This window comes from Canis lupus, chromosome 13, assembly GCF_011100685.1.
Source record: "Canis lupus familiaris isolate Mischka breed German Shepherd chromosome 13, alternate assembly UU_Cfam_GSD_1.0, whole genome shotgun sequence".
Lineage (NCBI taxonomy): Eukaryota > Metazoa > Chordata > Mammalia > Carnivora > Canidae > Canis > Canis lupus.
This window is the reverse complement of record NC_049234.1, coordinates 46,997,251-47,011,533: the sequence shown is the minus strand read 5'-3', so window position 1 is coordinate 47,011,533 and position 14,283 is coordinate 46,997,251. Positions and strand designations below refer to the sequence as shown.

The window sequence follows — 14,283 nt, the reverse complement described above, 5'->3', positions numbered from 1 at the left end:
GCCTCCTATCTTTTTTCTCACTCGGTTCCAAATCTAGCCACCAGAGTAACTTGGCATATAATGTTGAGTCTTCTCCAACCTGGTTTCCTTCCAGAGTGTAGAAGCCTTGGGCACTTTGGGATATGTCCTGGGAACTCCATGATTCCTAAAAGCATTAGGATTTGTAGTTTTTGCCAGCAAGTGTGTCAAGGAAGTCTTCATAAAGGAGGGGTGTTGGACTCTGAAGAATGTTTGAGCTCCTATCATGCGGATACAAGAAAAGGTCATTTGAGGGAATGGGACCATGAGCATAAACAGGGAGGTGACAAAAAGCAAGTATGGATTCATCGAACAATTAATTATTGAGCATTCCTTATGAACTAGGCACTGTTGTGGGTGCTGGAAATAGACTGAATAGAAGCAAAACAGACATGGCCTCTGCCTTCATAGAGCTTACAGTCAAGAGGTGCAGGGTGGGGAGTGTTTGGAGCAGACAGTACATGAAGAGAATAGCTGGAAGAGCAAGCTAGGGCCAGATCATGGAAGGGTCTTGAAGAAAAGACAAAGAGTTTTAAACTCAATCCTCAGGATCTTTAAACTCAAATTCTTCCAGGGGATAGTCAGAAAGTGTAAATTAGGGAAGTGGTCTGGGTATGGTCTGGGAAGAGGCAAGAGGAAGAGCTGGGATTGGGGCAAACTGGAAATCCCAAATGCTATCCAAAGCAGTGAGTGATTACTCAACCACAGCTAATTATTGCTATTCAGGGATGTGGGCCCAGAACCTCTGCTATCAAAAGAAGGAAATGCAGGATTTTAGACAGAATTTTGGTTTGTTAAACTCTGGTAAGTAGTTCAATTCAGTGGTAAGTAATTCATTTAGTTTTGAAAGTACCATGAAGGTCAATCAGAATATGACTGTAGGCTGGATTCAGTTTCTGAGATACTAGTTTGTGGGCTCTGCTCGATGCAAATGAAAGCCACTGAAGACTGCACATGTGTAAAGTGGGGTGAAGATGGGCATTTTTAGGCAGAGAGCCCATGAGGAGTGGCCTAGGAGACAACGAATAGGAGTCTGGCTTAGAATCTAGGCAGTGAGAAAGAAGAGAGGTCTACGCCAATAGGATTCTTTCATAGTAATTGAATTCCATACAATGTGCCAGGCTGGAAAAAACATACACCAGCCTCTCTTTCAGCTAGGTGTGCCCATGTGAATAATTCTGAACAATGAAATGACAGCAGGCTGTTGGATAGGGCTTCAGGAGTAGCTTTTTAAAAGGAGTTTCTTCCTTCCATACAGTTAAAAAAAAGATTTATTTATTTTTTATTTTTTATTTGAGAGAGAGAGAGTACAAGCAGGGGAAGGGGCAGAGAGAAAGAGAGAAGCAGGCTCCCTGCTCAGCACAGGGCTGCATGGGGCGGGGTGATGGCTGAGTGCAGGGCTCCATCCCAGGACCCTGAGATCATGACCCGAGCCAAAGTCAGACACTTAACCCACTGAACTAGCCAAAGCCTCTTCATTCCACCTTTTCTCTTTCTGGGATGGGACACAATGACAGCTTAAACCCCAGCAACTATCTGAAGCCAGAGTCAACGATGATGAAGAAGAAAGATGGAAGGAGTAGGGTCTCTATCATCCACAGAGCCACCATCTCAGCTTGGACTTGTCTGCCTCAGGATTTCTACTTGAAAGGGAAAGAAGTTTTCTATGTTTAATCTGCTTGATATTATAGCAAACCTAATTCCGACTGAGCAAACAACTAACTGAGTTAGAGAGTAGGAGGGTGGCAGGAGCCTAGGTTTGGGTATAGATATTGGATGACAGGAGTGGCAAAAAGCTGGACACACCTTCATAAGAGCAGGTGCCAAGGACCTATCGGGTGCTCACAGTGTTTCGGAACTGTAAGAAATAAATTCCTGTTGTTAAAACCACTCTAACAACCACTCTAAAAAGAGTCTGTCCTATAACCATTTTAAAGACGGGAAAGCTAAGGCACAGAGAGACTAAGCAGCCTATCAAGGTCTCCCAGCTGGTCAGTGGTAGAACCACGGGCTCTCCAAATGGCTTGTTCCGGAGCCCATACTTGTGACCTCCATGTTGTGCCACCTTCACCTGGCATGAAGTCTGTCCCTGTCACCGCTGCCCTGACAACTCTTCCCACTCTCCCTTTACATGTTGCCCTCCAGCCACACTGTTCCCTCTTGTTCTTGAAAATGGCAAATCCCTGCTTGCCTTAACTCAAGGCCTTTGTCTTAGCTGAACTCTCTGCCTAGGATGCTCTTCCCTCTGATTGTTGCATGATTAGCTCCTTCTCCCAATTCTGCTCTTAGTTCAAATATCACCCCTTTAAGGAGGCCTCTGTACCAGTCATTGGGTTGCAATGCATGTTCCCTGGGCAGAATTATGCCTATGTCCACGTTCTCAGACATTTATGGTTATGTTTCTACAGTTAAGCTAAATGGAATGGTCTATTGGAAGAAAAAAAAAAAACACCAAAACCTGGAACTTGAGTGCCCGTCAGTCACTCATGCCCACAAGGAGCTCTCTGACTAATGGAGAAGTACACAAGAAAATCCATATAGATAGTGTATTATAGGTGCATTTATGGAGGTACAAGGGTGAGGTGCACACCAAAGGCAGACAGAACAGTTTCTGTAAAGCTACTGCAAATAGTTGAGAGTGAAAAATATGAGGGTTTTGTTTTGTTTTTATTTTTGTTTTGCGGGACATATGACCACCCCAAAAACAACGACTGTGTTTCGCAATCTCTTGCAGCAAATGTGCCCATGTGACAAGGTTATGTGAGACCTAACTGGAAGTTCCTAAGTGGAACTTCTTGGAAGGGACTATCAAGAGACGAGCACAACTGTCTTTGGTCCTTCTTCTTTCTCGGGGGCTAATATGTGGATCTGAGAGCTGGATCTCAAGTAACCATCTTGGCCAATGATATGGAAGCTACGTGATCAACAAAGTAGAAAGAAAAGTAATACAGAAAGAACTTGGGTTTTGAATAATTGGAAAAACACACCTGCCATATGGAAAGGGGAAAAAATCAGCTTTTTATAGTTTATACCACTGTTATTTTTAGTTTTCTGTCACTTGCAACCAAATATAATCCTGATCTAGGGAGTATTGTATACTAAATGAACTGGAATGATAAAGCCAAAACAGTAAAGTCATTGTAAGGAATATTAAGAAATTTGAACTTCTTCCTGAAGCAATGAAAAGAGAGTGAGTGGGGTTGTGTGTGTGTGTGTGTGTGTGTGTGTGTGTGTGTTTTAAAAGATCGCAAGCTCATATGTCAGGTTTTTTGGCAGTCCAAAACCTGAACCAAAGAGATTTGATTCAAATTTTGGACAGACCACTCCCATAATGCTTGACCATGGGCCCCTTTATTTAACCTCTTGGATCTTCAGTTCCCTCATTTATAAAATGGACATGATCACAAAGACCCCACTGGATTTTGTGAAGAATAAGTGAAATCCTCAGTAGAGCCCCCGGTCAATACGTGGTAGCTGTCATTATTTACTGCCTGTTAAATAGTCAGATCATTCCATGGGAACATTTTCCTTCCCTGGGGTTATTGTGTCCCCCCCGCCCCCACATTCATATGTCAAAGCCTTAATTGCCAATGTGATGGTATTTGGAGGTGGGACTTTGGGGACGTAATTAGGTTCTGATGAAGTTATGAGGGTGGGGCCCCCAAGATAGTATTAATGCCCCTATAAGAAGAGGAGGAGACTTAAGCTCTTGCTCCCTCCCTCTCTCCCTCTCCATTGTGTGGTGATACAATGAGAACATGGCCAACCGCAAACCAGGAAAAAGGACTCTCACCAGGAACCTAGTTGGCTGGTATCTTGAACTTGGACTTCCCAGTCTCCGGAATCGTGGACAACTTCTGTTGTTTAAACAACTACAGTGTTGTTTAAGCATATGGTATTTTGTTACAGCAGCCTGAACTGACGAAGATACCCTGCTTAGTCTCTTCAAGGTTGTTAGTACATAGCAGAGTGTGGGAACTTCAGTTTCAACAAAAATCTCAATACACAGTACATTCTCAGTAAAACAAAAAACAAAAAAACCCAAAGGGAATAAAAGAGCCCAGGGCATCTATGCTAGTCCAAGAAGAACCTATTTAAGTTTATCTTCACTTTGATTCCCTTCCTGCCCTGAGATCTCTCTCCACTTCTCTCACTGGCTCTAAACTCCACCTAGAAGTTTCAGGAAAAAATCTAAAAAAATCCAATGTCCCTGATAGATTTTGGTAAATTTCTTAATGCCTTAATGTGGTTTAAAAAATAGTTCCTCCTCTTTTATAAACCTTTTTCTTTTTGAAAGAATCTCAGTTGACATTATTGAGCCAAAAAATAAAAAATAAAAAGCGACATGACATCCATAATATTAACCAGCTATAAATCTGGATGAAATTCAAAATCCAGACAGAAGTCTTTGATTTTTTTTAAAGCATATTTAATCATGTTTTAAAGCAAAATGAAAGACCACAAATCTATTTGGACGTTCCAAACAGTAAAGAAATAATTTTTATCAAAATCTTGTAACCTTACTTATGCCAAAAGAAATTGTCCCTAAGCAGTGCTGACAACCCTGTCTGAGACATGAATCTGAAAATACTGTGTATTTTTAAAATTATATTTTGGAAGTATTGAATGTACTCAATGAAATTCCAGAATTAATCCACTCCAGTTTTGCAATAGGCACTAACTCATCCAAAACTCCTCCCCTTTTCCGTTTGGCAAAGTCCGACTCCCTCCCTCACCAACATGCACACACACACACACACACACATGCACACACGTGCACGCACGCACATGTGTGTGCACACATGCACACACATGCAGGGACACACACAAATTTACAGTTAGAACCAATGACCATAATACATCAAAATATTTATAGCTAATCCAATAGATTTTCATTTCTGTTTCCTGCCTTTGTTTTTCCATCCCAGATAGACGGAAAAAATCTAATTTGCAACCTGGAATATCTCCCAGATGGACTGAGCTGCGAAGAATCTTCTAATGTAAGGTGGTAGGTTGCCTCTCTCTGCCCATAAATCCGGGCTGCTCCGCAATCTCTCTCGCTAAGAGAACTCTGTGCTACCGATCCTTGCAAATGCCCAAATTGCAGTGGGTTAACATTCATTATGCAGTCATAGAACAAATGATTTACCTAGAAAGAGACACAGTCTTCTTCCAGTGAGATGACCATTCATTTTACTTCCCATGCCAAAGGGGTAGGGAGAGTTCAAAATCCATGGTTTTAGCTCATAATGGATATTTTTTTAAGTTTAACTACTTTTGAGATGCAATTTATATACTTAAAATTCATCCCTTTAAAGTGTACAATTCAGTGGATGTTAGTATATTCACAAATTTCCACAACCATCAGTATTGTCTATTTCCAGAACATTCTGATTACCCAAAGAAACCCCATACCCACCAACAGTCCATCCTCATTCCTCCAGCCCTTCAGCTGTAGGCAATCACTACTTTACTTTCCATCTCTAGATTTACCTATTCTTGATGTTGCACGCCAATGGCATCGTGCAACACATGGCCTTTCATGTCTGGTTTTTCTCACTTAATCCTTTTAAGATTCTGGATGAGAGTTTTTGAGAATAATTTGAATTTCTCTTCTAATACTCAGTGTGTTTCTATGTTGAAGTGCTTTACAATCATGATCTCACTTCATCCTCACAACAGTGGAATGGGGCATAGACAATTATCCACTTTACAGATGAGGGATGGGGGCTTTAGAGACGCCAAGTAACTTGTCCAAGGTCAGAGAGTGGGGTTTCAATCCAAAGCCATTGATCTTAACCTCCAGGCTCCACTACCAGAATCCTTGTGGATGAGTCCTGATTGTGCTGCCCCTCCAGTCTCCTAAACAGGAAAAAAAGTACATTGCAAAGCTGTTTTGACAGTAAGGCACTTCCCTAAGGGCTGGACTTGAGTGAGATGGGCCATGAAATGCAGGATGGCTCATCACTGAGCTGAGTAGCAGTGCGTGGTCACTGGACACGTAGGGCCCCAGGAATTCCAGGGTCTTTGAGGAGAGCGACCCCAGAATGTCCAGCACACCAGATGGGCAAATAGGTTGGGGTGTCCCGTTGAAGCTTGGAATGCCACTAACATCCCTTTTAGGTCTCTAATTGGTGGCCTAATCATTCAGAATATTCACCATCAGAAACTGGTCTTCTTGCTGAATCTGGGAGAAATATAAAAGAAGAGTCATTGGGGATCCCTGGGTGGCTCAGCAGTTTTAGTGCCTGCCTTCAGCCCAGGGCATGATCCTAGAGTCCCGGGATCGAGTCCTGCATCGGGCTCCCTGCATGGAGCCTGCTTCTCCCTCTGCCTGTGTCTCTGCCTCTCTCTGTGTGTGTGTGTGTGTGTGTGTGTGTATGTGTGTGTGTGTGTCTCATGAATAAATAAATAAAATCTTTAAAAAAATAAATAAGTAAATAAATAAAATAAGAGTCATCTTGCCCATCACTACATCTCCATAGCAAGGTTCAACCCTAAGAATCTGGGGATGAGTTTCACTTATTTCTGAAGACTCTCCAAGGAGTGCCAAAACATCCAACCAGAAATCCGTTGAAGCTCCCGATTGTCATGTTTCCCTGGAAGAAATGACACAGGAATTATGGCTGAAATCCACAGTTCAGTCTTCAACCTTATTTTCAACTATTTGTTTCACCTCCTACCCTGACATTTCAGGAGGCCAAATGGTCAGGAGTTACCAGCCTCGTTTCTCCTGGTTTCGAGAGGCCTTGCTATCCACACGCTGTGATCCAGTTTAGAAGTGGTGGGGGGTGGGGGGGAGGGTTAAGAAGCAAAATGGAGGGTCTGAGTAATTCTTCCCTGAAATACTGGACCCTGGATGCATTCTCGATGCAGGTGCAGAGGAAATGGTCTTTGGATGATGAATGAGTAGGCACCCTGTTAAAATGAAGCCAGCCAAGCTCAAATGCTCAGATCTTCATCCTGGTTCAATTTTAGGCTTGAGTTGAACTCTTTCAAGGTAAGAAGAGAGCATCATTCTCCCCTCACTGCAAAGGGAAGGGCTGTCTGTCTGCCTGGCTTTTGCTGTCTTTCTGCTGTTTCTGTCAGCAGGAGCCTTTGCCTCAGACCAAGCTGGAGAGTCTTCTCTGATGTTACACCTGAGAGAGCTTCTCTAGCTCTGTATTCAGGCAAAAGGATGAAACCCTGCGCTGCCAATTCCCAGGTGCAAGGCGAATGAACCTCTCCAAGTCTTGTTAAATGGGAATATTAATGCTAACCTCGCAGGGCTGTTAGAAGGATTAAATGAGATAAAATACATAAAGCACTCGGCAGAGTCGCAGTAAACTTTGCTACTGTTTTCATAAATGTCTCCCAGATATTGGGAAGTACATCCCAGTGAGATATTGCACTGTCTTTATTTTAACATGCTTGTGACTTGGAGAGGCTGCAAGGGAATAATACTACGAATCAGCTTTCCTAGGTGCCTTTTTTGGGGAGCACTGCCTCTGAAAGGGAGGAGCTTTCAGGAGGCTTAGAAATCGAAATGCTGGGCAGCCCCTGTGGCGCAGCGGTTTAGAGCTGCCTGCATCCTGGGGTGTGATCCTGGGGACTGTGGATCGAGGCCCACGTCAGGCTCCCTGCATGGAGCCTGCTTCGCCCTCTGCCTGTGTCTCTGCCTCTCTCTCTCTCTCTCTCTCTCTCTGTGTCTCCATGAATAAATAAATAAAGTCTTTAAAAAAAAAAAAAGAAATCGAAATGCTTCTGTCTTTGGCTCCCCAGATCTCTTTCTCTTGTCAGGGGGCTGGATTAAAGGTTGGGCCCAAGTAAGAAGTCCAAAGAATGGCAGATGCCCAGGCAAGAGGTGAAGGCCCCCTTCAGGGAGCAGGCATGGGGCCAAGGAGGATCTAGGCCAGGTGGATAAGGGGGGGCAGACAGCCTTGACCATCACTAGCCATACAACTCTTGGGGGCCAGTTAGGAAGGGGCTCCCCTTCTCCCAAACAATGCACCTCCACCAGGACCCATTGTTTAGGGGTAGAGCCCCCATCCTTCCCACCCGTGATCTCCAATGCATCTCTGAGCAGGACCCAGACTTCACAGCCACAAGCACTGACCTCCAGCTGGGACGGACCAAGAGCCTAGAACTGGGAAGGGCAGAGCTTGTAGGCCGGTATCTGCAGACGGCCGGAGGGGAAGAAGGCAGGACCTCAGCAGAGCATGTCTCTGCTTTGCCCTCTTTGCAAACTGGCCCAGCGGCTTCGGCTCCTCAGGAACTGCAGGAGGTTGGGTTGGGACCTGTTAGGAATCAGCACCTGTGAAGGCAAAAGGGCAGAGCAGGATCCTGCGAAGGGAGAGGCCAAGTGCAAGGCAGGCTTGACAAGACCCCTTGAGGGTCTGGAGCCAAGAAGGTGGGAGCTTCTCTACCCCCCACCAACCTTGGGCTAATGGGGAAAGGGCATGACCTTGGGCAGAGGGCAGCTCCCAGCAGATCCTGAAGGAGCTGCCAGCCGAAGGCTCTCTGCTGACCACCCTCCCTGCTGCTGGGCGGCGAGCAGTCCTTCTAGGGAGACCTGGGTGCTGCACCTGAGTCTACCACGACCACCTCTTCTGCTACTCACAGTCCGGGGCACTGAATTAGCAAATACTGAGACAGCGCTCCCTGGGGAAATCCAGGGTGAGCCTCCACAACGTTCTCATCCACCCATCAATAGCTGGCGTCATTTTACGTGTGCCTCTAACCCTTTCTGGCCAGCAGCGGCCAGCAGCTCAGAGGTCGGCCACGATGGGCACTTACAAGTGCGTTGAGGAGCTATGGAGGAAGAAGGGGTCCAGTGCAATAATGCACTTTCTTCTTAGGATGCGGGGCTGCCAGTACCACCAGCTCTCTGCTCCACAGGGCCCCCCACCCCACTAGGCGGAGTAAGGCATGTGGACTGAGGTACAAAGCCAAGCAAGGGTATGTCACATATCAGACTTGCGTAGGTCATGGTGGCCACCAACGCCCAGCCCCGTACAGATTCTTTGAGGCTACCCTCAGTGATCCATTCCATAAAGCCATCAGAAGAAATCCTGATACCCAGTGGATCACCAGACCCATCCACCAGCACAGGGAGATGCAAGGGCTGACAGCTGCAGGCGGCCACAGCCGTGGCCTTAGAAGGGGTCACAAGTTTTACAACACTGTTGGAGGCTCTCGCCACTCTGGCATGGAGAAGGTGCAACACCCTCTAGCTCCACCTGCTGATATATGTAATATTTGCGAAGTTCTTTTTTTTTTTTAAGATTTTTATTTATTTATTCATAAGAGACATAGAGAAAGAAAGAGGCAGAGACGCAGGCAGAGGGAGAAGCAGGCTCCCTGTGGGGAGCCCGATGCGGGACTTGATCCCAGGACGCTGGGATCAGACCCTGAGCCAAAGATAGATGCTCAACTGCTAAGCCACCCAGGTGCCCCATGTTTGTAAAATTCTTACCTAATAATTTAGGACAGTAAAAAAAGAAAAAAGACACCTTTAAAAATATATGCTGTTGATTCATTAGCATTGAACTCCTGGCCAACCACACTGCGTTCAGACCTGGACAAAGCTTCTCTAGTGCAGGTATTTTCTCTGTAAGGCTCCTTGCGACCTTCTTGCACGAAGGACCATTAGCCGGCCCGTCAGGACCATGCCTGCACACCGTTTAAAGTAGCAAATAAATGAAAAGCACAAAAATGCCAAAAATGTGGCCCTAAATAGATCACAGAAAGGACACTTGTCTTAAGTATGGAAGCTGAAGAAAGACCACAGAGCTGTCACCTTGTCCAGCCTCAGCTGGGAAGGGGTGCTGGGCACTCCCATTTCTCATCCCTCCGCATGTCTGCAAATGACCCCAAAGGCGCTGTGAGTATCGACTTTGGGGTTACAGGTACATTTTAGCAGGGAGGCAAGTTCACAAATTCAGAATCCATGAATAATGACGATCAATGGTACTTAATATCTTTTTAACTTAAATATTCTTTCTTATAATTTAAATACTTTCATTCTAGGTAGTGGTATTGATGAAATCAGGGTTTAATAGTGCAGGATGTATTTTTTTTCTAGCAGATATTGATTTAAATACATTGCTGTTAAAATTAAATTGTTGGTCTCTGTACCTCCCCCAAATCATCTCCTGCACCCCCATGGGTGCACAGAGCTCAGGAGTCAGCAATCCTTGGAGGCCGGGTTTTGTGGACATCAGGGGTTTGCTCTGCGGGTGGGCTGGCCTTCCAGATCCCAGGAACCCCTTCTCTCCTGGGGCTTCTGTTGGAGTCATTCATTTGTTCCAGGATTACTGGGCTCAGAGGGACTTCTCTTCCATAGTCCACTCAGCAGAAGCTGAGTTTATCCTTCCCTTGCTAATAAAGAAACTGCTCGTGTTCAATGTGGATTGATTCAAATAAGAGAGTTCAGCAACTTTCCAAATCCACCAACTTCTTCCTGTGTGGTTAAATGTTCCCATATTTGATGAACACGGAGACAGGAAATGACAAACGATTTGGATATTACCCTGAAAGCTATTTGCGTGCTTTAAAAATCTTAATACGAGTTTTCTCCAATATATTTTTCATAACTTTGTGGAAAGCAAGAATGATTTCTGTGAAAGAGCTGGTTTGGAGGCAAAAACATCATTTAAATCGTCGAGTACACTGTAAATCAGTTTTAAGTGCCACCTGGCATTTGTATTTTAAGATGTGCAGAGTTGATAACGTTGCAAAGATTCTTTGATGATACAATAATCACAAGGATGTAAATTGATTTCCTTCAGTGCGATGCCCCTCAATAGCATATGAGCTTTTAAACTGGCCTCTCTGCCGTGATGGATCGGACTACATTTTCCCACAATTTGTGGACATCAGATGAATTTTTTAATAGATAAGGCTAGATATTTGTTAGTTGAGAGGTGGAGACGATTTAAGCCAAACCCAAAGACCACATGCATAAATTTTATTAGCATTGAAACTGTGTTCGATGCTCAGAAACTGGTTTCTTCTTTGGTGTGTGTCCCCCGCCACCACACGCCTTTTTTTAAAAAAACTTCAGCTTTATCGAGGTGTCATTGACAAATAAAGTTCTGAGATATTTAAAGCTTAATTTTTAAAGCATAATATTTAAAGTATATTTAAAGATAATGAAAGCGTTCCCCAGTCTCGCTAACCAGCACATCCATCACCTCACGATTTCTCTTTGTGTGTGCGTGAGAACACTGCCGTTCTACTCTCCTAGCAGATTTCAGCTGTGCAATACAGGGTCACCGTGTTTTACACTAGATCCTCAGACTTCATTCATTGCATAGCTGAAAGTTTGTACCCTTTTCCCAATCTCTCCTCATTTCTCCCGACCCCCAGGCCCTGACAACCACTTTTTTACTCTGTTTCTGTGAGTTTGACTTTTCTTTTTAGATTCCACATGTAAGGGATAGCATGCGGCAATGCCATGTTTGTCTTTCTCTGTCTGGCTTCTTTCTTTTCTTTCTTTTTTTTTTTTTTTCTTTTCTTTCTTTTTTTAAAAAAATATTTTATTTATTTATTCATGAGAGACACACACGGGGGGTGGGGGCAGAGACACAGGCAGAGGGAGAAGCAGGCTCCATGCAGGGAGCCCGATGTGGGACTTGATCCTGGATCCCAGGATCAGGCCCTGAGCCCAAGGCAGGCACTCAACCGCTGAGCCACCCAGGTGTCCCTGTCTGGCTTATTTCACTCAGCATAACGCTGTCAAGGTCCATCCATGTCGTGGCAAGGGGCTGAATTTTCCTCTTTCTCAGAGCTGAATAATATTCCATCGTATACGCGCATCACGTCTTCTTTCAGCCACCGATGGACACAGTTGTTCCCATATCTCTGCGATTGCGCACAATGCTGCAATGGACGTGGGAGGGTGGGCATCTCTCTGACATCTCGTTTCACTTCCTTTGGATATATATACCCAGGCCTAGAATTGCCCAATCATATGATAATTCTATCTGAAAATTTCTGAGGAAGCTCTACGCTGTTTTCCACGGTGGCTGCACCATTTCACGTTCCCACCAAGAATGCCCAAGGGTTGGCCCTTCCCCCACTTCCTCACCAACACTTGTTATCTCTTTTGTCTTTGTGTTGATAGCGGTTCTGGTGAGAAGGGGTGAGAAGTGACATGTCACAATGGGCTTGATTTGAATTTTCCTAATGGTTCATAATGTTGAGCACTTTTTCACGTGCCTGTTGGCCATCTCTTCTTTGGAAAGATGTTCGGTTCCTCTGCCAATGTTTTATGGGATTTGTTGTTGCTATTGAGTTGTATGCGTTCAGTGTATTTTGGCTATTAATCCATTTTCAGATAAATGATTCACTGATATTTTTTTTTCCCCATTTGACCGGTTGCCTTTTCATTTTGTGGATGGTTTCCTTTGCTGTGCAGAAGCGGTCCAGTTTGATATGGTCTCACTTGTTTATTTTTGCTTTTATTGCCTTTTTTAAATGTCAAATTAAAAAAAAATCATTGCTAAGACCGATATCAAGGATCTTACCCCACCCCCTGCCTGCCCCCATATTTTCTTTTTTTTTTTTCCATATTTACTTTTAGGAGTTTAATGGATTCAGGTTTTACACTCACTTCTTTAATCAATTTTGAGTTGATTTTTGTGTATGGTGTAAGCTAGCAGTCCAGTTTTACACTTTTTTAATATGATCTGGGGTTTCTTAACACCATTAATTGAAGAGACTGTCCTTTCCTCATTGTATATTATTGGTTCCTTTGTCATAAATTAATTGACCCTATATGCATGGGCTTATTTCTGAGCTCTCTAGCTTGTTCCAGAGTCCTTCATTGTGTTTTCTGACAGGTATTAATGTCCATGTCTGGGTTTCTTCTTTTGTAATGTTTCCCCAGTTAATGACTTCAGGAGAGGAAAAGAAAAGTTGCTATAAATATAATTGATAGTCCAATTCACTAGCCCTCCTCTCCAGGAGGGACCCTCCCACTCTGAATGTGGATTCCAGATGAAGCGACAGTCTGTGGTCTCGGTGCTTTATCACCCCATAGAGTCTTTCAGGATGATTCTGCTTCCCTTGGCTTTACAGCACCTGGCTTCAGTCTCTGGTTTTATCCCATGATGGTGACAATAGGTTTTGGTCTTCACAGAGTACACCTTCTGATGTACATTTAGCCTGCTTCATTCTGGAAACCACAACTTTCCCGCTAGGTAAGGCACAGCATGCTACTATGTTGCAGGCAGGTGATTGGTATATGATCCTCAGGCCTCATGATGGGCACGCGGCCTCCTGGAGTGGTCGGAGCCTCCTAAACCTCTGGGCCTGAATGTCCTCACCCATAGTCTAACAGAGAATATAAGACTCATCCCTTTCTCTGTGTGCCACGATGTGAAAAGGCTGGGGAGCTCCACCTGGACCAAGGTTCATCATGGCCTTGGAAACCTTGAGGGGTCCTTCAGTACTTCTATCCTCAGGCACATTTGCTCGACTCTCTAGTACCTGGTGACTGCTCCCCAAAAAAACTGGCCCATCTCTAGACTTTAGATTTGTTTCTTCCTGTGGCAGCAACTGACTAGATGTTCACCTAGCTCACTCCCCTCCTGGGTTAGACACAAAACACATTTCTCAGGCCCCTTTCACCTGCGTGGGCATGAAAGACCAGCTCTTGTTGATGGAATGTCAGTGGAAGTGGCGTGTCACTTCTGGGTCAAGGCCGCTAAGAGCCATGTGTCTTCTTCGCACTTTGCTCCTACCTTCTCTCCCAGGAGTGTCCTTGGGCACAGCATGTGCTGGGGATGGTGGCTAGGTTCCTAGATGACCACATTTTGTCTGGTCATCCCACAACCTCTGAAATGAACTCTGATGTGGATGCAAAATAAATGTTTTGTGTTAAACCTTAATACTTCAGATTTATCTATTTTAACAACTGGCATTGTTTATGGTAATCAGTACAATTTCTTTGTCATAGACATTCATGGTGTTATGAGCTGAATTATGTCCCCAGCCTCTCAAATTTATGTGTCAAAGCCGCAAACACCAGTACCTGAGACTATAGCCATATTTGGAGCTAAGGTCCTTAAGGTGACTCATTAAAACGAGGCTGTAGGGTGGGCCCTAATCTAACATGACTCATGTTCTTAGGGGAAATACAAGAAGGGTTTAGTGTACAAGGGGACGATCATGTAGAGATGGCCACAGGGCAGTCCTCTACCAGCCACGGCAAGAGGTCTCTGAGGAAACCATCTCTACCAACACCTTGATCTTGGACTTGCAGCTTCCAGAATTATGAAA

General features: G+C 44.5%; 1 pseudogene; it reads left to right on the top strand.

Moving 5' to 3' along the window:
* Positions 1-8,781: 8,781 nt before the first annotated feature.
* LOC111098427 lies at positions 8,782-14,252 on the top strand (annotated as a pseudogene).
* The last annotated feature ends 31 nt before the right edge of the window (positions 14,253-14,283 follow it).